At 34.9% G+C, this 23631-nt stretch overlaps 1 protein-coding gene across 2 annotated transcripts in view; it reads left to right on the top strand.

Moving 5' to 3' along the window:
• Positions 1-23631, top strand: part of EDIL3 (EGF like and discoidin domains 3) — a 458492-nt gene that overhangs the window by 193382 nt on the left and 241479 nt on the right. The window lies entirely within an intron of this gene.

Raw genomic sequence — 23631 nt, 5'->3', positions numbered from 1 at the left:
TTAGTTATCAAGGCTGCTTACAGGAAACATTATATTTAAAAAGTATACAAAAGCAGCATTTCGTTTTAGGTCATGTGGGCTTTTCTTTTTTTTTTTAAATATTGGCCTTGGGCCAATTAACTTATGCTTATAAGTGGGCATAATTGAAAGAAAATTTTAAGAACTATTTTGAGATCACTAATACATTACTTCAAAGTGGATGGAGCAGAAGACTTCGAAGGATACTGACATCACAGTCATAAGGAGACTGCAGAATATCCGAGTTAATTGGAACTCAAGCAGAGAAGGGATGGACAACTTGTACATATACCTAGATACGGAAAATAATTGGATAGTGCCTAAGAATGGGCATTTGATAGGCATGAAAACTTTATAATTTTTAAAAAGTGAAATAAATTTTTATTTAAATAAAGAAAAGGCTGGATATCAATGCCATGGAACTATATTATAAAATGTTAATTATCTTGATGGCAGAAAGAAATTGTTTTATTTTAATCTACATTTGATGAGAATAAAAGAAAAGTAAATAATATCTGTGCTAATTATAATCAGAGTAGACAATGCTCAAAATATTTTAATTTTAAAATTGGCTGTGTCCTGTGTTTTTAGTTTTGAGGGATATACAGTGGACATTATTCCCTAAAGTATATGAAAGTAAATTTGACTAACTATAAATGCATAGTTTTTGCTTGGAAACTGACAACAACTTTCTAATGAAAAAATTAAATTAATTATTATGTTGGTTAAGTTTGTTCACTAAATGACCAATAAATGTTGTAAACATTCTTCACTTAGGTGAAGTTGTATTTGAAGTTTTGCTTTCACTAGCTTTTTAAGAATAAAAGTAATACAAGTACAAAACAACAAAAGTGGAGACCCCTGTGGGACAAATAGATAAATCAAAAGCTGTTTTCTAATAATAGAATCAGTACCTGCAAGAATGGTTGATCGCTTCTAAGGATTGGCAAAAGCATATAGTATTCCAAATATTTTTTTAAAAAAATGTTTCTAGAGATGTGATATATACCTTCCTTACTTAAAATGTTGCCTCTCTTTGGATATAGTTAATAGAAAAAGTGCAAATATTTTCTCTTAAGTAATATAGTAATTTTTCCTTAGAGAAATGTTGACATTTTCTAAAAGTAAAGAGTATTATCTTATTATGAGTCTAAAAATGAGATAAGCCCTTGACCTAAAGTTCTTAACTGCCACTTGTGTGAGTACAATACTTCCATTATATTACAGATTTTATAATAGTCACTCACCTATGTGACCTTTCAATTAAATTATTGGAGCTCATTCTAATTCAGGATTTCCCTGAAGATCACTTGAATATTCATCCCGTTCAGAGGTTCCCATGCATCTCATTAAACATTATGACCCACCAGGAACGTGTGTTGCTGGCACACCAACATCAGCCCTGAGGTTCAGATTGCTTTTGAGAGCAATCTGTGGAATTAATTTACCTGTATGACTTAGTCCTGTTAAGGGGTTCATTCAACATCTGTTGGGTCATCTTTGCCGGAGATTTTTTCTATCTGAAGAAATTTAAAAAGTATTCCTAATGATACTTAATTCTTTGGATTCTAATTTAGGCAAACATGAGGTGTAGTGCTCATAAAATGCCTCATCTTTGAGATTTGTTCAGTTTAACAGCCTACAGAATATCAATATATCAGAAATGAAGTAATTTTCAGCTTTTGCCTCTCAGAAGTTATCCATTTGGAAGCAAAATTCAATAGTTTGAAGATGATTAATCTAGTTAGTTTTCTCTGGAGCATTCAACATGAACAACAATCCATTACTTCTTGATATTTTCCCCGTTGGCCTCAGTGGCACCTATTCTCTGTCACTTGGTTGTAAAAATGTCTGTTCCTGTTTAGTGTCCTGTTTCTTTTGCCTGCCCCTGAATATAGTCTTTCCTGTCTCCTTGTCTGTTTCCTCTATAATATCTCTCAGGCTTTATTTGTTCTTTTATGGATAGTACTGCCAAATCTGGGTAGCTTAATCTCTTAGAGTGCCATTCTTCCAGTGGAATGGTAAAATTATAATCATTATAGGAGATATTATATGTAAAAGACTTAGAAGTATTACCATTTCATAGCACATGTGAGACTGCTTTCTCCTCTCTATATCCCTGACCTCCCTCTTGAATTTCAGACTTTCATTTTCAGACATCAGCTAGATACAGCTAATGGCCTCAGGGCAAAAATAAATATTCTTAACTTGTTCCCTCTGCTTTCAAGTATTCTCTAAATAAATGGCATTACAATTTATCTGCCAGGCATAAAACATCCAAGCCACCTTTATTTCCACTCTTTTCTTTAGCATTACCTTCTACACCCATTTGGTTCTTGTCTATGATATTATCAGGTCCACTCCCCGCTATGTACTTCTCACTGATATCCCATAGTACTAAAATTTTGTGTTTACAAAAACTTTGCTTAACTCTCTATAGTTTAAAAAGATATTATGAAATGAATACATCACACTCCTATTAACCTTTTTTTACTGAGTCAGTCAAGATGAACTTGTTTATGGCTCAGGAGCAAGCTCATCCAGAAGTTCTTGGTGTACATATCCAGGGTGAGTCAGTAGGGGCTCTCTGCTCATTGTAGATACCCAGGGACTCAGGCTGACAAGGCTACATCTCAGCAGTTTCTCCCACAGTCACTAAAGCAGTGGGAAGAAAACATAGTAAATTACAAACTGGCTCTTAAAAATGTATGTAAGAAATGGCACACATTACTTCTTGCATTATTGGCCAAAGAAATTCACATAGACACTCATAACTTGAAAAGGGATGGAGAAGTGCAGTCCTACCATGTGTATTTAAGAGCTGGAATATTTGTGAAGTCTTAATGACTATAATCTGGTGATTACAAAGATCAGCACACTGTTTTTATTGACCTTCCCTTTCCTAAAACCCTTTACAATACAATTTTTTATTTTAATCTTATTTTTAAAATCTATGTACTTCTTCTAATGCCTGTCATTTTCTACACACCACGTTACTTAATCATAACATGAAGTGTACTCTCTCTTTTTGCAATGAATAGAATTTCATGTAGATTTTGGCATGTAACTAATTATTTCATTTTTTAAAATATAGTTGGCAATATACTATTCTATTTCACAGTTATGTTATAGATGACTTAACCATTCTTTAACTTCTGGGCATATGGATCATTTCAAGCTTTTTACTCTTAGTTTATACAACATTTATAGAAAGGACTATAAAGAGTTGCACTAATTCAAAAGATTATACTGGCAAATCAGCCTTACGCAAATAAGAGAAATTACCCAATATCAAAGTCTACTAATAATTTCTAGAAGCACAGACAAAGCAGTTTAGGGAGTTTAGGGACATTGATGACAACTGCCCAGTCCTTCTTTGCATTAGACACATGCTTTCTGACACAGAAAGACAGATAAAGTCTCTAAGTATGGTACTTAAGTTAGTAAGTATACAAGGGAATACTGAGGTAATAAACTGTCTTCATATAGCTGTGTAGCTTACATAACATTTTCCATGGAGCTATACCTTATAAATCCATAGCTTGTAAATACATTCATTTACCAGAAACAGTCCTAAACTAGAGACATCCTACTGAAAATATTCATAGGTAAGGATTCTCCTCCTAGCAGCTATTTGGTAGCAGGTTTAGTTGTCAGCTTGTTTACAAGGAATTGATACCCCTACCTTTCTTTCTTTCCCTTGGATCATACCCCTAATAACAGAAATGGATTATAAGCCAGTTGTTTAACTGCTTTCTCCTAAAGACTCAAGTGGTATGTATTTGTGAATTAGTATTTATGTTCATGATTATTTAGTTGAGATTTAAGATACAAGAAATTAAATTGTATCATTATTTTTAAAAAGGCCTGTTAAAATATTATAAAACATCTGACTTTACCCTGCTCTATGCCTGAGTGACCTTAGGTTAGTTACATTACTACGAAAATAAGTATGCTTATCTGTATGGAATTACTTGATAAATAATTTTCTTCGGCTTTCCTGTGAGGATACATTTCACTGTAAATCATATAGACTTACAGAGTTCTCACTCTTTCTCCAGGAAGACATTTCTTTCTTTTTCTTTCCCATTATGGCAGTGCTTTCCAAAGAAAGTGTTTACTTACTATCAATGTCTACATAGTAGTCATGTCTGTCTGTTGCTAACATTGGCAAAATTTGTACTTAATGTAAATTTGTCTCTTTAAAAATGAGTTTCAGTGCTCTTAGAGTAATTATATGACTAATTACATTAGTTTTGTTAAGACAAATGTAATATATCACAAAATTGTGCAATAAGTTTAATAATTTGGATGTGTTATATAAAATAATGTTCCCCTGCAAAATTTGAAACCCCATCAAATATTATCACTTAAGGTATATAATAATTTAAGAAGATATGGTAATTTTTTTGGTATGTTTTGATTCTTATTTCAAACCTTATGGTGTTACTTTAGGTCTGGGGATAAAGCATGCTGTATTTATTCAATTAATAATTAATATTATTTTTATGTCATTTGGTTTATTGAAACAAATATGCTTCATTGCTTAAACTCTTTGCGTTTAGTAATGATTGACCCCTTAAAAAATTTAAACTCATTAGATAGATTAATAAATTAATACTCTGCTTTTTAAGAAAGATTTTACAGAGGTATCTTTAAATTCATATATAAATCATACAGTATCTATAACTCATATCCTAAATAAATTCCCTTATGAAAATAAATTCCAGAACGTAGCTCTGATTGCAATCACTTGGGTTTCTTTAATCTTTCAGCCTTCTGGGGGACTTGTACCAATACATTATTAGAACTTTTTAAAAACTCATAGACATGGGAAGGGCTTCTTTTCCTCAGTCATTAGATACTATTTGCTTTAGTTGCTCTCATTTTGGCTATAAGCCCTTGCTAACTCTGCAGTTGGTTACAGAATAAATTTGCAAGGCTCCTGCGTTCCTCCATATGCCACTGCTAATGGAGCTTTAAACTCAACTGAGTTGTGATACACGGAAGCCTGTTTTTCCTTTTACTGCCCATCACTAAAGTCCCTTCAATCCCACGACGTGGAAACTTTGTGTTGCAAAATGTTTACGGGAGATTTGAGACTACCTCGAAGAAATAAGAATGACACAACAAATACATGATCCTTAATATAACCGTTTTTCAAATGCAGGGTAAAAGAAACAGAAAGTTAAACCCCTCACATTATTTTCTCTTTGTTGGTGAGCTCCATCAAAGTCCTGTGCCTCTATCCTAGTCTCTCTGTTTCTCTTCTTTGCTTAGAAATCTGCACTTGAATTCAATCCTTCCATTACAGAGCTCCTGCTTTTGGTTAATAGTGACATCTACCTCAGTATAAGAGACGAAGTTCATTACAAAGTATTGTCAGGCAGAAAACCATCTCCCAGAATGTACTCACTTTGGGTTGGATCACGTTTTGAGGTCAGTTGTTTTCACTTTGCTGATGTTTAAACCTTCAAAATATGCAAAAATAGTATAAATATTTTCCATCCTGTGTCCATAAGTAGTTAGTAAAGGAGAGGATGGTTATATGTCACTGTAAAGGAAAATAGGACAAAAGCAAAAACAAATGTAAGTCAACAAACTAAGATGAAATTAGGGTGAAGTCTCAGTATAAAAGATTTGCACCGTCCTAGCATAGGCTCTTCTGATAAAGATGAACCAGGATTTGGCTCTACATTTCTTTCTTAAGGGCTCCTACTGTTTTCAAAATATAAAAGATCCTAAGAAACTAGGAAACGTCATTACCTACCCACTAGAACAAAGGCTCCTTCAGAAGCAAAATCAGTTAAAGTTGCAATTTGTTCTTTATACAGAGGTCTTAATCTCCTATCAAGCAAGCTAGGAATTGATTATTCTGGAAATCTTATAACCCAGGCAATCTCATTCCATCTTAGAAACCTTAATATCTTTGGTGACCAATAAAACCGAAAGAGATTTGGCTAGGGATCTTCTTCACTAATTCCCATTCTCATATAGCTCTTCTTGCTCTGGCCAGATCCAAATGTCTGCTGCTTACATTTTTTATGACATGTAAGAACCCAGTTCATAATATACAAATTCCATGACATGCTGCACATATTATTAGGAATCTTCCTTTTCTTAACACAGTATTTCCAAAAATACATGCTAATAGCTGGTTGTCATGAGACAACTTTAGTTGGTAGGCAAACAAGGCATCAATAACCTTGGATGACATAGTGAGAATTTTACTTCATTGCTAATTCTTCTTTACTCATTCTGATCGCATCAAGAACAATAGCTGAGTATGTTAATCCTTAAGACTCTTTAAACTTGTTATAAGTATATACACAGAATATTTAATGTATATAGGCATGTATATGGCTTCACTACAGCACTGCTTGTTTCAGATCTAGATTTAATTATGTTTCTTAAAATACATCTGTCTTGGATCTCAGACTTCCAAATCCTACTCTTTCAGTCCCTTAAAGGCTGACCTTTCTTCCCTTACTAGCCAAGACCAAGAATTCTATCATTAATAGCACTCTCTTGCACACATTTGCATGTTTCGTTATGTTTTCTATTTTTTTTTTTTTGTCTTGACCCACATACGACTAGAAAACATCTAACTTTGCATTAATGGTATCATCCTCTTTCTCTGCTAATCACAGTGGAAGAAATGCCACACTATGCAGAGATTGGTACCATTAGAGTGTCCTAGTCTTCAATGCTATCTAAATATTAACACTACCTACAAGTCCTCTGATTGCCTACTCAGATGTCATGCCCCATAGTTGTATTTAAAATGTTTCTACTTCCATTCCTATTACACTACCTCCTACTATCCTTTGCACTGTTGAGGCAGACATATACTCTTTAGAGGAAATAGAATCTATCCCCAGTAATTCCATCAAGTAGCTAATCCTACACTTCTAGTTTATATGTATTCAATCAGCCATATCTTGCTTAAATGTCTTAAATGACCTCCCCTTACCTTCATCATAAAGTGTAACTCCTTAATCTGCCTAGTGAGGCTTGTTATAATCAAGCTATGCAAATCTTTCTGGCTTTCTCACCTGCCACTTCCCCTCTTGCGCTTCATGGTGCAGTTATATTGCATTTCTTTCAGTTCTACAAATTAAGCTATGGTTATTATTATTATTTTTTTTTTTTTTGAGATGGAGTTTTGCTCTGTTGCCAGGCTGGAGTGCAGTGGCACGATCTCAGCTCACTGCAACCTCTGCCTCCCAGGTTCAAGCGATTCTCCTGCCTAAGCCTCCCGAGTAGCTGGGAATACAGGCACATGCCACCATGCACGTCTAATTTTTGTATTTTTAGTAGAGACGGGGTTTTACTATGTTGGCCAGGATGGTCTCGATCTCCTGACTGCTTTACTTAACTTTGAGTCTTCACACATGTTATTTCCCTCTTCTGTCTGAAAAACCCTAACTCATCTTCCTAAATAGCCAACTTCTATTTGCTCTGTAAACCTCAACTTTGGATGCTAATTATTCTAGGATGTCAAACCCAAGTTTCCAATATTGGATTAGGCATTCCTCTTATGTCCTCCAAGAACTCTCTGTATTCACTGTACATTGACACTCATTTCGTAGTATTGAAGTTGCTTATTTATTTGTCTGTAATCTCCCTTGGCACATAAGATTCTAGAGGCCATTGACTAAATATGTTGATATTGCTTATTATACTCAGTGTCTCACACATGGCATGTACTTAACGGTGTGCTGATGTTCAAATGATGTTATAAGACCATAATGTCTAAGAGAATATGTGGGACTGGTTGCTTATGAGAAACAAAACTATTCTTGTCCTGAAATTTAGAGATCCCGATCCTTAGGTCCCGGTTAATATAATTCCTTACTTCCTTGTGTAGGAACCATACTGATATTCTCTGTATCATTCCAATCTTAGTATATGTGCATCCAATGCAAGCACTTAATTCCTCAGTAAAAAAGCATGGTATTTTTCCTAGTCTTATTTTGTAGGTCAATATTGCATTTCTTTCAGTTCTACAAATTTACAAAAATATAGTGCTATAAAAGCATTTTCTTATGTGTCAAAATGATCCTGTGACGTGGCTAACTGCTGATCTGGAATAATGTAGGACTAATTCCAGAGTTTGATCAATATTGAATAAGTTTAAAGTTTTATTCCTAGCAGAGATATATTTAATTAACAAAGATGTGTTGAATGCATCATTACCAAGCACTTGAGATATATCAGTGAACAAAACTAAGTTCTATGTCCTCACATCGATTACATTCTACCATGGGAGACAGACAATAAACAACAACACAACATAGGGGAGAAACACAACAAACAACACCACACAACACAAAACATGACAAATAAATTACATGCTATGTTAGAAGGCATTAAAACCATTGAGAAAACAAGATCACAATAAGAGAGAAATAGAAATATTGGGATTGGACTATGGTTGCCAATTTTAAGTAGGACTTTTCTGGGTAACCACTGTTTTGAAAATGATTTTGAGCAAAGGTTTAGTAGAGGTGAGAGTTAGAGGAAGAGCATCTCAGGGAGAGGAAACAGCCAGTTCCCTGTAATCAGAGTTTCTAGTGCAGAAGCCTGATTGACATGTTCATCATAGCAACAAGGGCTGTGGAGACCCAAATCATTTCTATTTTTTTGCAAAGTAATATCAATAAATCATTTATTGTGTATATTCATCTGTGTTTCCAGAGTTTATGGCCATACAGCATTTTGAGGGTAGAGGCAACAACATTTCTTAATGAGTTAGATGCAGGGTGAATGCATACAGACCCTTATGCTCCAAGGGACAGCATAGGCACAGTCATGCTCTTATAAAAATTGAAAGGTCTAACAAGCACAGGTGTTTGAATCAAAGACTGTACTTTTTAGCCCAGAGGTGGGCTTAGGTAGCTCCTGTGAGAAGAGCTAAATTTCTCCTTGAAATTTCCCAGGTTCCCCTCTAGCATATAGATCAAAGAGAATTTGGAACCTTCAAATTCTATGACATAAAGCTTCTTCAAAATTATTTTATCTAAAAAAAATTACATCAAGTGTAATAGAATTCCTACTGTGGTCATCAGGGCAAGCCTCATTCTTCATGCAGAAGATATTTAATCTTCAACAATATGGTTATCCTTCTAAGCCCAAATTACAGTCATTCTTTGCTGCTCGCCAATCTCCTATTAGAATTCAGCACATCTGTAGAAACTATCAGAATGTCTTGTACAGTCAGGAAAAGATATTATTTAGCTGCTTCTTTGGAAATTACCAAGTGTACACGTTTGTAACTGATTTTTTTAGACTGAATAGACAATCCTAAATCCCTTTACTTCATTGTTTGTGACCTACTTCAGTTAGGTCACACACAAAAAATCACATGAAAAACTTTACGGGTCAGGTAGAAGATAAACATTCAAACACTTCTAGTAAATTATTTGTTCATCTGAAAATCTTTTACACTTTATAACACTGATCTTAAAGAGGGACAGTTCAGACCTACTATATTTAAGTAGCATAATAACTTCTCTAATTAATATTGATAATAACTTCTCTAATTATTTAAGATATTTATTGACAAAAGACTTCTCTACGGCATATTTTTTCTCTGTACTCTAATGGCCTTTCATATAATAGAAATCATATTGGTAATAAGAAAAGAGAGTGGAAAGAAATAACTGAAGTCATCTTGTACTGAAGATGTGAACCTCAGCTTTTTTGTCCATCCAGATAGTGACATTGTGATCATTTTAATCAGCATATTTTACTTGTATCATGAAAACACTATAAATATTACATCACAGTGTAGTCAAACCTAGATGATTGCCACTTCTTTTAATGACTCTGTGACCATATTCTGTGTAGTATTAAATACAGTGTCAGTGTCCAAAGACAGTGATATTAAAGTGTACTTTTTTTATCATTTCAATCAAACTGAGGGGATCTAAAATGTCGAATAACTTTCGTGATGGAAGCTTTACTGTTTTATGAGCTACAGTCAATCTTTAACAAAATTTCCTACAAAATTGTCAGTAGGCATGATTTCTTTTATAGGAAATGTAGTGAAATTGCCCATCTATATTCATGTGATTAATGTAACATGGAATTTACAAATTTAAATGCATAATGCTGGAAAAGTAGAAATAAAGATTTTTATAGTAACACAAATCTGTGCTACATACAGTTAATATATTCATGGATTATAAAATGAATTGTGTTCAATAGCTCAACATTTTTAATTGTGTTTGCAATGATAAATTGTTATACACATTTTTAAGTGGATTTTCAGACTTCTCAAATATTTGAGTCTACATTTTCATGTCTACTAGGAAGCATACAGAGAAATTTTTTACACAAGGAGTAATTTTATTTCTAAATGACTTTTTGGTTTTTTTCTTCCACACATTGCTTATCCCTGTGGGCAAACCTTTGTAGAAATTTTCTCATCCTAAGAGTAAAGCAGTTTAAACTGGCTTCTCTAGTCAGATTGATCTTACAGGAATCAGTTTTAGATGTATAATCAAGCAAATGGACTTCTAAGGACAGCAAAAATGAGAGCACAACATTGATAGCACCACTAGCAAGACAGATCATGAAAACAAAACAAGATCAACAAAAGACGCTAGGTAAACATGAAAACATGTATAATTTCTCAGTGTATTCTTTTACTGTCTTTCTTTAATTTGGCCAAATATCAAGCATTTCATTCTCCATGTTTTTACTTTTATTTCTCTAAGCCAAATAAGCCTTCTTTTGGAAGCAATACGTTTTGGCAGTTTCTCCAATTTGACTTTTACTTTAAAAAAAAAAATGTGAAAGTGGTTCCCTGTATAAGCAAAAGATCAACCAGAATATTATTTGGTATAAAATAACACCACTTAGAGGAGAACATTTTCTCCTAAAATATGTTTTTCCTAAAACACTTTGCCAGTATATTTGGTTCATGAAGTTACGAACATTTTCGTTCAGCAAGTATTTGTTGGGTTCTGCAAGAAAACAGAGAAGGGTTATAAAAGAAATATAAAATGAAAATCTCACATTTCCAGGAATATAACATCTATTCCAAATGATGCAGTGTGTACATGTTAAATTGTTCATTAATACCACAAAGCAGTAATGTGCCAGAATGATACCACATCCCTGCTAATGGTTTTCCTGCCTCTCTGGATGTTGCCTTTCCTAGACTATATGTAGCTATATGATCCTGGATTCTTTGTTCTTTTCCTTATATTACCTCTAAACTTCCAATGAGCAACTACATCCTTACCTACTAATCGCCATCTATATCCAGGAATGCTAACATTAAATATCTCCAGGCCATATTCTCCTCTGCCTACTTCTTACCTCCTTTTGAATAATATATCCATAAAGTTTACTCATGATCTTCTCTTTCAATCTTGACCCTCTTCCAGGATTGCTGTTTCAGTGAATGGCACCAATATTCATCCACTGACACATGAAGTCTAGAAACAGAATAGTCTTCTTCCACCCTTCTCTGTCCAATCTGTCCACTTCCATCCATACCTACCAGCCCACCACTCTAATCCAGGTGTCCTATCACATTTTGCCTGGGCAAGTACGATGATTCTTAACTGCTCTATTTTCATCTTTGAAAATAGATCCTTTCAAAGTATTCTCCATATGGCAAACTAATTATCTTTAAAATTGAAATTTAGTCTAAATATATTCATGTATCCATAAAGCTGTTTTGTTTTTCTTAAATACGTGGTCTTTGAAAGCTGCTGAGTTTGGTCCCTGTTTCTTTATCATTGCTGTGTCTGTTCTAGCTACAATTAGTCTTACCAGAGGCCCTTTTTCTTGCCCTGCTTCTCCGTCCACATACCTACAAAAGAAATGCTTATTTCTTTCTTACCTTAGCTCTTACTTGGTTTCCAGCTTCTAGACTATGCTTCACTTCTTCAGGGAACCTCTTATTAATAGGTTATTGGGACACAGGAGACCTTTCCTTCATGACATTTACATTTTCTTATTTGATTATTTTATATCACATTTCTTTACAATTTCATTTCTTTATGAGATTATTTGATTGGAGTCAGTCCTCTCATTTTCTGATGTTTCACAAGATTAGAAGGTGCACCTGTTTTGTTCACCTTTATAACCCTAGCACTTAGTACTTAGCTAGGTATAGTACTTAGCACTGTGGAACACAATAGAAGCTCTAAATATAAACTGAATAACTATATCAATAAATGAACAAATGAACCAATGGATGGAAATAGTATGTAACAGGGTAATAGAAAAACTTGTGAAGGGAATAAAAACAAACAATAGAGGAGAGTTGGTATGAAACTTTGGGCTATCTAGGAAGGAAAAGGAAATCAGGAAAAGAGGAGATGAAGAAAGGCATTTGGCATTTAAAGCTGCAGAGTCACTTGAGCAAAGTTCTAGGAATACAAGTGATCTTTAGGTGGTAGAATGGTAAATTAACTAAGTGAAGCATATTGGTTCATTATCATGAACAGTGGAGGTAACACTGAGGACATAAGATTAGTTTAAATTTATGGACTTTGGAATACCAGGCTGTAGGAGCTATCAGAAGCTTTTTGATTAGGTTTGCATGGTGTGTAGCTATGGAGGATGTGTAAGAGAGGGAGATCAATTAGGACACTATCCTAATAATACAGTTTATTGGATGCATCATTAAGCATCCATTCTAAGAGTAAAAAACTTATGATTTTGCAATTATTAAGTGTTTATGAAGGAAAAGCTGCTTTCTTGGAATGAAATACTTCAATTAATCTTTTAAAACAACAGCACAAAAGCATTTTGACTAATGAGTAACTACTTGGTGTTGTTCTGGGAAACTATTTGGAGAAGCCTGAAGTTAATGGCTATAAATTTAGTTCAGTGTGATAAAGCCCCTCACATAGTTTCTTAGTTTTAAAATTCGTATTTAGTTTGTCTGTGTAAACTGATATATCCATAATGGGATAGTGGAAACTTCAGTGTATTTACTTAGCTCCTTTGTACCACATTCATCCTCTGTGATTTGACATAGATTCACTATGATAAAAAGTAAAAATGAAAACAAAGTTAACTGTTTTTTTTTTTTTCATCAATTTTGCTGTTCCTTTTTTTAAAAAAAAATATTGGTTTGCTTTGGTGACCTTTTCTGTATTGGGCAAGCATCCCTTAAGCTTTTACCCAGTGATTATAATAGCAGGCATTATGTACTGTTTGACATGATCATTACTTAATGCTCACTTAATAGAATTCTACAAGACCAAATTATCACAGTGGGTGAAGGAACAGATGGCCAGCTGGCCAGAATCCATGCCTGCTTTGTTTTATGCCTCCTCAAATCTGCCATAAGGAAGCCACATGTGAGACCTGAGGAGGCAATCTAAACAGTAACTCGCCTGTCCAGCTGTGCTTCCAATGTTCTCAGCTGTGAAGTCTAGGTAGGTGCCATTCCCAGATGAGTGCAGCAGGAACATCTCCTGCAGGAATCTCTCTGCTTCATGATTAAGATGACAGTCACAGAGGACAGATTCCAAAAGTAAAAATAGAAATCCTTTCCTCCACCTCCTGCCACTGCCTTCAAGATCAAAAATCACTCTGCTAAATTATAGGAGAAAGAACTGTAGCTTTGTGGAAGTAGTATACTTATTTTTAACACACAATGTTTATAATTATAAAATTATCCAAAATCTGATATTTTATAGATTGCTACAACATTCAACAAAGAAAATTAGGCTTGGCTGCAGCTTAACATTGAATTGTTGCAATCTGCTAGTGTAAATGAAAAAGGGCTGCGGATATTTATATCCAATCTCTAATTTTTGGGTTTCTGTTATAGATTATGATTTCCAGCTTGGGTTATATGCTGATATTTCTAAAATTAGTAATAATTTTAAGTCAATCATCACCTATTTATGAAGCAGTATCAAAGTATTTAGTTCTTCATTAGGGACTATGAGGGTACAAAAATATAAGGAGTAAAGATTCCTGTGCAAAACTAATTTGGAATTGAGTGAGGGAGACAAAAGAGATCCATGGAATAATTAGAGGATGAAGCAATGAAAAGTGAGATGCTAATCATGCAGTATAGGCAGCAAGTTGAGTAGGAGCCTAAAAAAGGTGAAGCGCTGTCAGAGAAAGATTGATGAAGAACATGCCATTTTTGTAGTTGCTTAGAGACACTATGTGAAATAGTGAGATTGCTTGATGCCCCTAAAACTTGGGCTGAGATATTTGTTTTTTATATATATACACACACACACACATATATATATATATGTATACATGTGAGGGGCTTTATTACACTGAACTAAATTTATAGCCATTAACTTCAGGCTTCTCCAAATAGTTTCCCAGAACACCACCAAGTAGTTACTCATTAGTCAAAATGCTTTTTGTGCTGTTGTTTTTAAAAAGATTAATTGAAGTATTTCATTCCAAGAAAGCAGCTTTTCCTTCATAAACACTTAATAATTGCAAAATCATAAGTTTTTTACTCCTAGAGTGGATGCTTAATGATGCATCCAGTAAACTGTATTATTAGGATAGTGTCCTAATTGATCTCCCTCTCTTACACATCCTCCATAGCTACACACTATGCAAACCTAATGAAAAAGCTTCTGATAGCTCCTACAGCCTGGTATTCCAAAGTCCATAAATTTAAATACATATATATATATGTAGAAATACTTGTCTCTGGTCTGTCTTTAACTTATGCCTTGTCTAATTGATATGTGGAAAATGAAACAAACTTTGGTAACTAATGGTAAACTTGAGTGATATCTTAGCACTTTGCACTGCAAGATGATGTGTATTCTCAAACTTTAATTGTATTGTATAATGAATGGCTTGTGAGTTCTGACAGATATACCTCTTAAAAAAGTGATTTGCAGGATTTTCTTTGGAAATAGCTCCCTGATCTAAAAAGAAAGACTTTTAAGGAATTTTCTTAGCTTGAGGAAAATTATTTGATGTGTGCTTTATGAGTTATGTTGGATTACATTAATTTTTTCCAAAGTTTTACAATACATTTTCATGGAAATCATTACTGTTATTCTGAAGGTCATCAGGAAAAATAAAAATATACTGATTATCAGCATAGCCCATAGTTTTGCCATCTATGTTTCTCTTAGATTATAGGAGTGTTCATGTTTATCCCATTGGCCAAAGATTTCAAAATGCACCTGGACCTTATATTACTAAATTCAAAAATGATAACAATTTCATATGGTATTCACTAACTCACAAAAGGCTTCTGTATACTAGCTTTATTATTAAGTATATTATGTCAGCTTTAGTTTTCTTAGTCTTTGAAAGAAAACCAAGCAGCAACATTGTTTTTGTCGTATGTTCATTACTAATTTTTATGTAAGCAAATAATATTGGCCAACTCAAAGATGCCCAAAATTAGACAGCATGTTTTGAAGGATAAAAAATGTATATGCAGAGTGACTGCAGAGTATTGATATAGAGTTCTGTTTGAGTGATAAAACATTCTGAGCTGAGAGTTGCCATTATGCAAGTAGTGGTTTAGGGAGGTTGTTTTCACAGCAGTGTGCAGGATGAATGGACAGGGGAAAGAATGGGAGACTGCCTCTTAACAAAGTGTAGCTGTAGCAATAGTTATCACTTTGCATAATGATAGATCTTCTACTAGGATTGGTTATTAATTTTCTTTAAAGTCATATTCATGTTTAATAAGATATTTATTTATTGGAGAAAAGGAAATATCAACTACTGTGCCACAATGATTACATATGTTTGTGGAATTAATATGTAAAGACTTTCTCAGAAAGTTGCTGAGTGCCTGAAAAAAATACTGCCATTAGCAAGCCCAACTCTAAATAATAGTTTAAGTGAATGAAAATTAACCCCAGGAAATCCTCCTCTCTTAATGCTTCCTCCTGTCATGCAGTGCCAGGCTCTCCTTGATGTCCCCTGGGTACCCAATTCTGGATTCTATCTAGTTACTGCCCAAAATTTAGACTGCTCTCCTGATTTCCAGCACCATCAAAGCTTATCCCTCACTACTCTGTGATGAGAATCAAGTAAAATTAATTCTAGCTACGATTTTACATATTGATAATATGAGTGCTAATTTTCTAATACATAAAACTCTGGTTTACTTAATCAACTCCAATGCTATAACAAAACAACTACATAGGAACCATAAGGTGGGTTAAATAGTGCTCCCTAACCCCAATTCCTGTATACCAGGAACCCTGAATACAACCTTATTTGTAAACAGGGTATTAGTTTGCTAGGGCTTCCATTACAAAATACCACAGACTGCATGGATCAAACAACAGAAATTTGTTTTCTCAGAGTTCTGGAGGTTCTGGAGATTTGGTTTCTTTTGAGGCCTTTCTCCCTGGCTTTAAAATAGCTGCCTGCTTGCTGTGTCTTCACTTGGCTTTTCCTCTGTGTGGCAGAATCACTGGTATCTCTTGTGTGTGTTCAAATGCCCTATTCCTATAAGGACATCAGTCCGATTGAATTAAGGCCCACCTATATGACCTCATTTAACCTTACTTATCTCTTTGAAAAAGTCCTATATCCAAATATAGTCACATTCCGAGGTCCTGCAGATTAGGGCTTCAACATAGAAGTTCTGGGGAGGATACAGTTTAGCCCATCATAGGGCCTTTGTGGGTAAAAATTGTTAAGGATCTAAAGATGAAGACATATATGATTTATGGTGGGTTCTTATAAGAAAAGGAGAGAGACAATTAGAAGAAAGCCTGTGAAGACAGGCAGGGATTCATGTTATGCTGCTATAAACCAAGGAATGCCAGGAGTCACCAGAATCTGGAATAGGCAAGGAAGGATATTTTCCTAGAGCCTTCACAGGCTCTGTTGATACCTTGATTTCAGACTTCTAGCCTCTAGAACTCTGAAAGAATAAAATTCTATTGCTTTAAGCTACCACATTTGTGGCAGATTTTTACATTAACCTAGGAATGTAAACAAGGACCTCTAAAGCATCTCCACTAGTCATCTCAGTGCCTTCTTATAGACAGATGTATATAAAGATAGTCCAGTATTAATTCTTGAGGAGAAAATTTATCAACAGGTTTTGAGGGGGGGAGAGTCTATCTTCAGGTTTCAATTTTTATAATCTATCCAAATGCTTTTTTGTTTAATGAAAAATATATTAAATTTGCTGATTCTCCACTATGAGGGAATGTTTGAGATTGTATCATAAAATAGTTTAGATCTTTCTTCATATTCAAAATACTCATAAACTAGTTTTATCCTCAAATGGCTGAATTTTGCACATTTACATTTACAAAGGAGGAAGAGTACAAAGGAGAAGGAAAAAGAGCAGGACGAGAAGCAACGACTAGTGTTTAAAAAATAGTTTGCAAATGTCAATCATGTGAGCGTTCCCAGAGTAATTTCTTTCTTTACAACTGCTTTTAAAATAGAGTGACAGTGGCTCAAAATGGCAACTGCCAAAATGTTTAAAAAAAAAAAAAAAAAAAGAAAGTTACATGTAACAGCAACACCGTAAGATAACTTTGATGTGTTTTTAACATGAGAATTTGTGGTGAAATTTGGGGTCATAGCTATTCCTATTTTATTCTCTTTGTAAACAACTGGTAAAAACTATGCTATTGCCATTGCCTTAGTGACATTTCCTTACTACATAAAGTGTACGTTTATTTTGATATGTAACTGGCAATGTTTTGGGGGCATATTTTTTTAAAAATTGACCAAAGTCTAGTACATATTATCACTGGAGAATGTTAACCTGTTTACTTTCTAATAATCTGCTTATGTATTGTAAGTTAGTCATGATTTGGGGCATAGTCTCTAAATGTATGAGAAGCTAATCATGTTACACATATGGAACTAACTCTAACTCTACTGTTGGAATTGTGAGGAGATAGATGCAGAAAAGTAGCAAACCATATAGATCTACTACTTTTGTGAGCAATTAATCTCGTTGACATACTTATATGAGCTTGCATTAAAAAATGCCTGGAAAGCATGCTGTTGAATTCAGTTGTTCATTAATATTGATCATACGCTGTCCCCATTGTGTTAGGAGCTGCTTAAAGATTACCTGCAAAAGTATTACAGCATTATTGATTTTAAAACTCCCTAAAGCCTCTTGTATCTTGAAAGTCCATTTATGCTTTCATGGTTAAGAGTGATATTACAATTGTTGTCTAATCAGATAATCTGGAATTTTATGAATACTAACCAGAACACAAGCTTATAGTCACCACTCTGTATACTTCTTCTTTATGCCCTAATGCATAGAAAGACAAACTTCTTTACAAGACTATTGAAGTGAAAGCAATTGAGATTGCCCTTGTCTTCTTTTTGTTTTACAAGCTCTGAGTGGTTGAGTAATACGCATTTGTTCTCAAACTTTGATCTGCTATTAAACTATTTCAAAGTAGTGTGAGAGTGATATACATGTGTGCTTATGTGTGTGTGTGTTCTGGTATGTTATAGAAAATATATGAGATGCCTCAAATATACTAAAGTTTTGGCTGCTAAAATTAAGAATATGGCCAATTCTTAATTTTCATGTTTTAATATGATGCCACTAGGCAATCCTAGAATTAAATTTCCAGGAACCATTATGTGAACAAAGAAATGTATTAATACCAAGCATAGTATTCACAGTAAAGGATAGCCATTGAAATTGCCTTAAAAATGAGATATCTAGTTATACATAGATAACTAAGGATATTTTTCTGATGTGAGATTTGTCTTTCAGGTGCTGACAATTTTAATACCATACAAAGTGCTTATCCCAAATTACTAGCAGAGTCCAGCATATAATGAGTACCTAACGAATAAATGTTATTTAACCTGAAATTAGCAAGGGAAACACCTTCTGTAGCATACTAGGCAGTGTCCATTTCTTTCTTGTCCTCCCAGTACAAGCAACACTATATGCTATACGTGATTATTGTTACTTATAGTGTTACAAGACCTTAAAGTAATATGTTTTTTTTCAGTATCAAAATAGAGAAGATTATGGAATGGGGGTAACCCCAAAGACAAAAGTTTTCCAGGATCCCTAATTCTCATATGAATAGCCTGCTTATTATCACTTGGGGCAATAAAACTGGAAACTGTTGCTATTGAATCTCAAACATAACTTTTGGCTAGGAAGCAAATTTTGTAAGTTGAGACCTTGGACTACATTTATTATGTTATCTTTATATACTAACTTGTATTCTGATCATTTTATTTTGCTCATGCATAAAGTGAATGTTTCTATTTATATAGAAATAGTTGAATTAGGTGACTGAAACACTGTTAATGAGATTATACAAGTTACATTTTTCTTCATTATGTATTTGCCAAAGAATTAAGATACATGTAATCATTATGCAAAAGTACACATTCTAATGGTCTGTTATTTACAATTCAGTGTAATACGTTTGAAGCTTAAACCATATTAGAGACAAAACACATTGGAATCTAATTATAAATTAAAGGACTTGAAGCTTGAAAGGTGTAGAAAGGTTCCAGAAAATATCTAACTTAATTATTGAGTAAAAATCCAAAAGAAGGCCAGGTGCGGTGGCTCACGCCTGTAATCCCAGGATTTGGGGAGGCCGAGGCGGGCAGATTACGAGGTCAGGAGATCAAGACCATCCTGGCTAAAACGATGAAACCCCGTCTCTACTAAAAATACAAAAAATTAGCCAGGCATGGTGGCAGGCACCTGTAGTCCCAGCTACTCGAGAGGCTGAAGAACCTGGGAGTGAGCTGAGATGGAGCCACTGCACTCCAGCCTGGGTGACAGAGAGAGACTGTCAAAAAAAAAAAAAAAAAATCCAAAAGAAAATGATGTCATAAACCTAAAATTAGAATACAGTGTAGGCAGCAAATATAATTTTTATCACTCATTATTTCCATATCCTTGTTTATTCAAAATGTATCAAACACCTACTGTGTGCCAACATAAGTCTTCCCACACAGAATTTATGATCTAGTAGGGAAAAGCAGTAGGAAACCATTCAATTCAACACTTTGTCATGAGTACTTGAAAAAAAAGTGTGTACAAGGAACATAACATCAGTCTCACATTATAATTACAGAGTCTATCTCTTTTCATAATATCTAATACAACGTGACCCATTTCCTGAAAATACTCTGAATGTTTCCATTGCGGAGGATTTGGAGTCCTGTATTATTTGTAGCAACGTGCTTAGTGAATTCATGCTGATTCTGTTTACATCTGTGAAGACTAACATATGAATACACAGATTTTCAACATGGTAGGAAATGTGGCTTAATGGAAAGGGCATAGACTTTATAGTTAGGCAGAGCATGTTAAAATCTATACTTTTTCAGATAGATATGTTACTTATCCTCCCTGAGCCCATTTTATTGCCTCTAAAACAAGATTATAGTCTTACAAAGCATTACAAAAATAATATGTATACTCATATTGTCTAGTATGCATGCAAGGGATTCCAGAAAGGTTTAATCTTTGGCCCTTTTACTTTAGTCCATCCTCATCCATTAAATGAAAATTGCTGAATTTCTTGGAGTATGAAAATAACAGCAGCCATAACCTCTGAAACAAGTAATCTTTTCTAAAATCCAGATGTCAGCCAAGGTCATGATGTCTTTTGGTGTGTAAATAAAAGGAGCTCCAATGTACCAATTCACATCATCTGGAAATCCCAGAGGCTGCCCCAAGATTGCTGGGCAGGCTTCACCTGTGCCCTCAGGAAGTGTCCAGAATATTTGGGACTTAAGAAACCACTGTTCGCTCTATCTTCAGCTTCCTGAACCCATTGGATTCTTGAATCTCTTGGGCATCACATGCAGCAATACTTTTCCCCTTTTGCCAGGATAAGCCACATCAATAGTACAGCCCTTTCCCCTTGATTTCCCCAAGTACCACTCACAGGCATATGTGTTTAGCAGCTGTTATTGTAGAGCTCAATGCTCCAGCAGAAGCAATTCACATAGCACCTGTGCAAACAACTTAAACCTGAATTTTGGACATCACAATTTCTTACTAGCTACTTTCCATCACATATTACAGCCTCCCAGCACGTTGCTTGACTTCTCTGACTCCTTGAAGACTTTATTTCTGCCTTTCCTTTTATAATTTCTGCTTCTCAGTCTTCTGCATCCATTCCTCAGTTCTTCCCTTTATTTTGCAGATCCACTTAGGTCATCTTGCTCTTCTCACCTTCTAGCCAAGTTTCACTTTTACAAAGACACAGGAGGCCTGAGTAAATAGCATCATGGATTCCAGGTTCCTATTTGCCCCATTTTTGTTAGACAGACTTCCATTGACCTCCTTCCTTGGAATCACTGTTGTTTTCTGTTGTTGTTGTTGTTGTGATGGAGTTTCACTCTTTTAGCCCAGGCTGGAGTGCAATGGCACCATCTTGGCTCACTGCAACCAGCATCTCCCGGGTTAAAGCAATTCTCCTACCTCAGCCTCCAAAGTAGCTGCGATTACAGACATGCACTACTACACCTGGCTAATTTTGTATTTTTTGTAGAGACAGGGTTTCACCATGTTGGTCAGGTGAACTCCTTGACCTCAGGTGATCTGCCCACCTCTGCCTTCCGAAATGCTGGGATTATAGGTGTGAGCCATGGCACCTGGCCCAGAATCACTGTTTTAACTGCTGTCAAGAACTCGCAGAGGGCTTACTGTTTCCGTCATTTTCTATTCCTCCCTCGTCCAACCCTGTAAGTGTGAAGGAGCATGGAAGAGAGACTTATTTTCTCTGTGATGTAAATTACTCCACTCTCTTCAGTAATTTCTTACCAGTTTGGGTTTAAATAACTATTTTTTCTCCTAGGAACAAGTCCTTAAACCTAATTTTTCTCATATTAAGTGGTTTCTAGGGAACATTTCTGAATTCATATTGAGTTTTTTTCCTCACCTACAAAATTGAAAAGTCAGATTAAGTGATCTCCAAGGATTCTTATTTGCTTAAAATTATATAATTTTTGACTATAGTTATTTATATGTTATTTTCTTTAGCTGTTATATACTTTGCTATCAGTTATCAGTTAATTTTACAATCTGTCATTTTTACTCTCATTTGAAGTGAATTGATGAGTCAAAACTCTAACATCACTATGATTTCATTCTCCCCTCCTCAGTTAGTTGATGCTCTGAGAAGTACAGATTTTAGAATCCCAGATTGTTAGTCTGAGGCCTCAGTCTGTCACTGATAGATATTGATTGAGAAATATTATATAGTATTTCTGACCTTCAGTATTTTAAACAATCTGTAAAAGAGGATAATAATGACAAATGCCCAAGTTATAGTAAAGAACAAATGAGATGATTTATGTGAAAAGAGTTTATAAATTGTAAGGCACTCTCAAATGTTAATTAATTTGTGAGGAGGGAAGAAGTGGAAACTGAGAAAGAGGAGAAGGAGAGATAGGTCCTGTAGCATGATTTTCATTTTTTAGCAATGAAAGAAAATGGTTCAAATTGTTCTATAACTAGTCATTGGTCATTCACCTTTTTTCCTGTCTCAGATATTGGCAATGTACCACCTCAAAGGCAGATGTTAGATAATTTAATTGATATGTGCTTCACAGCACAAAACTGTTCAACTTAAATAAATATATGTTTAATTGGGTTTTTGTGGCGGCTGACAAAAAAAAAAAAAAAAAAAAAAAAAAAAAATCACAAGATCCCCTGAATCTTTTTACTTTGTTGAAAATCCCAGCCCGCCCTATCAGGAAGTCAAGGTTCGGGAACTGAACAGTTGCCGCATTGTTTCCTGTTCCATGTGTATATTTATTAGACTCTACAACCATTGAATTTCATAACATTTTAAACAGAAGGAAATGGAGGGTCAAATACACCTCTCAGAAGAAGAAATAGATTCATAAAATCTTGCCCCAGTGCAGGACAAATTTGCCTGCCTTCTAAGTCCTCACCCATGGTTGAGATCCGATTGCAGTGCTTGAAGTGATGATGGTGATTTTTTTTTTTCCTCCTCATACTTTTCTCTTTTTTTTAACTTTTACTTTTTTGAGACAGGGTCTCATTCTGTCACACAGGCTGGTGTGCAGTGGTGTAATCTTAATTCACAGCAGCCTCAACCTCCCAGGCTCAAGCAATTCTTCCACCTCAGCCTCCTAAGTAGCTGGGACTACAGGTGCACAGCACCATGCCTGGATTTTTTTTTCTTTTGTATTTTTTGTAGAAGTGGTGTTTTGCCATGTTGCCCAGGCTTGTCTCGAACTCCTGGGCTCAAGCAGTCTGCCTGCCTCAGCCTCCCAAAGTGCTGAGATTACAGGTGTGCACCACTTCATCCAGCCCTTGTTTTTTTAGTGTTTTTGACCCATGCAGGAGGTGTCATTCTCTATAGCACTCTCTATTCAATACCCTTGCCGCAACCCAGTTGCCTCAAGTTATTATTATTCATTTGTCCAGCTCTTCTACCTTGCTTCTTGTTTCAGCTGAACACACTCCTTTTCTGAACTAATCTAGGGCTTTCAAAATCATCTCTTCATACATAGTCAGACACTTAGTTTAATTACCCTTGCTTTCCTTTCCTAATATGTACATCTTAACTTCCTCTTCATTGGCTTTTCTTTTCCTTATAAATATGTTCTACTCTGTCCAATTAAAATAAGTACAGACTAAATTAGAGAAAACTATAGTTTTTTGTA

The sequence above is a fragment of the Rhinopithecus bieti genome, unplaced genomic scaffold (assembly GCF_001698545.2).
Source record: "Rhinopithecus bieti isolate Rb0 unplaced genomic scaffold, ASM169854v2 scaffold_23411, whole genome shotgun sequence".
NCBI classification, from domain to species: domain Eukaryota; kingdom Metazoa; phylum Chordata; class Mammalia; order Primates; family Cercopithecidae; genus Rhinopithecus; species Rhinopithecus bieti.
The sequence above is the reverse complement of the archived record's forward strand: the minus strand, read 5'-3'. Positions and strand labels throughout refer to the sequence as shown.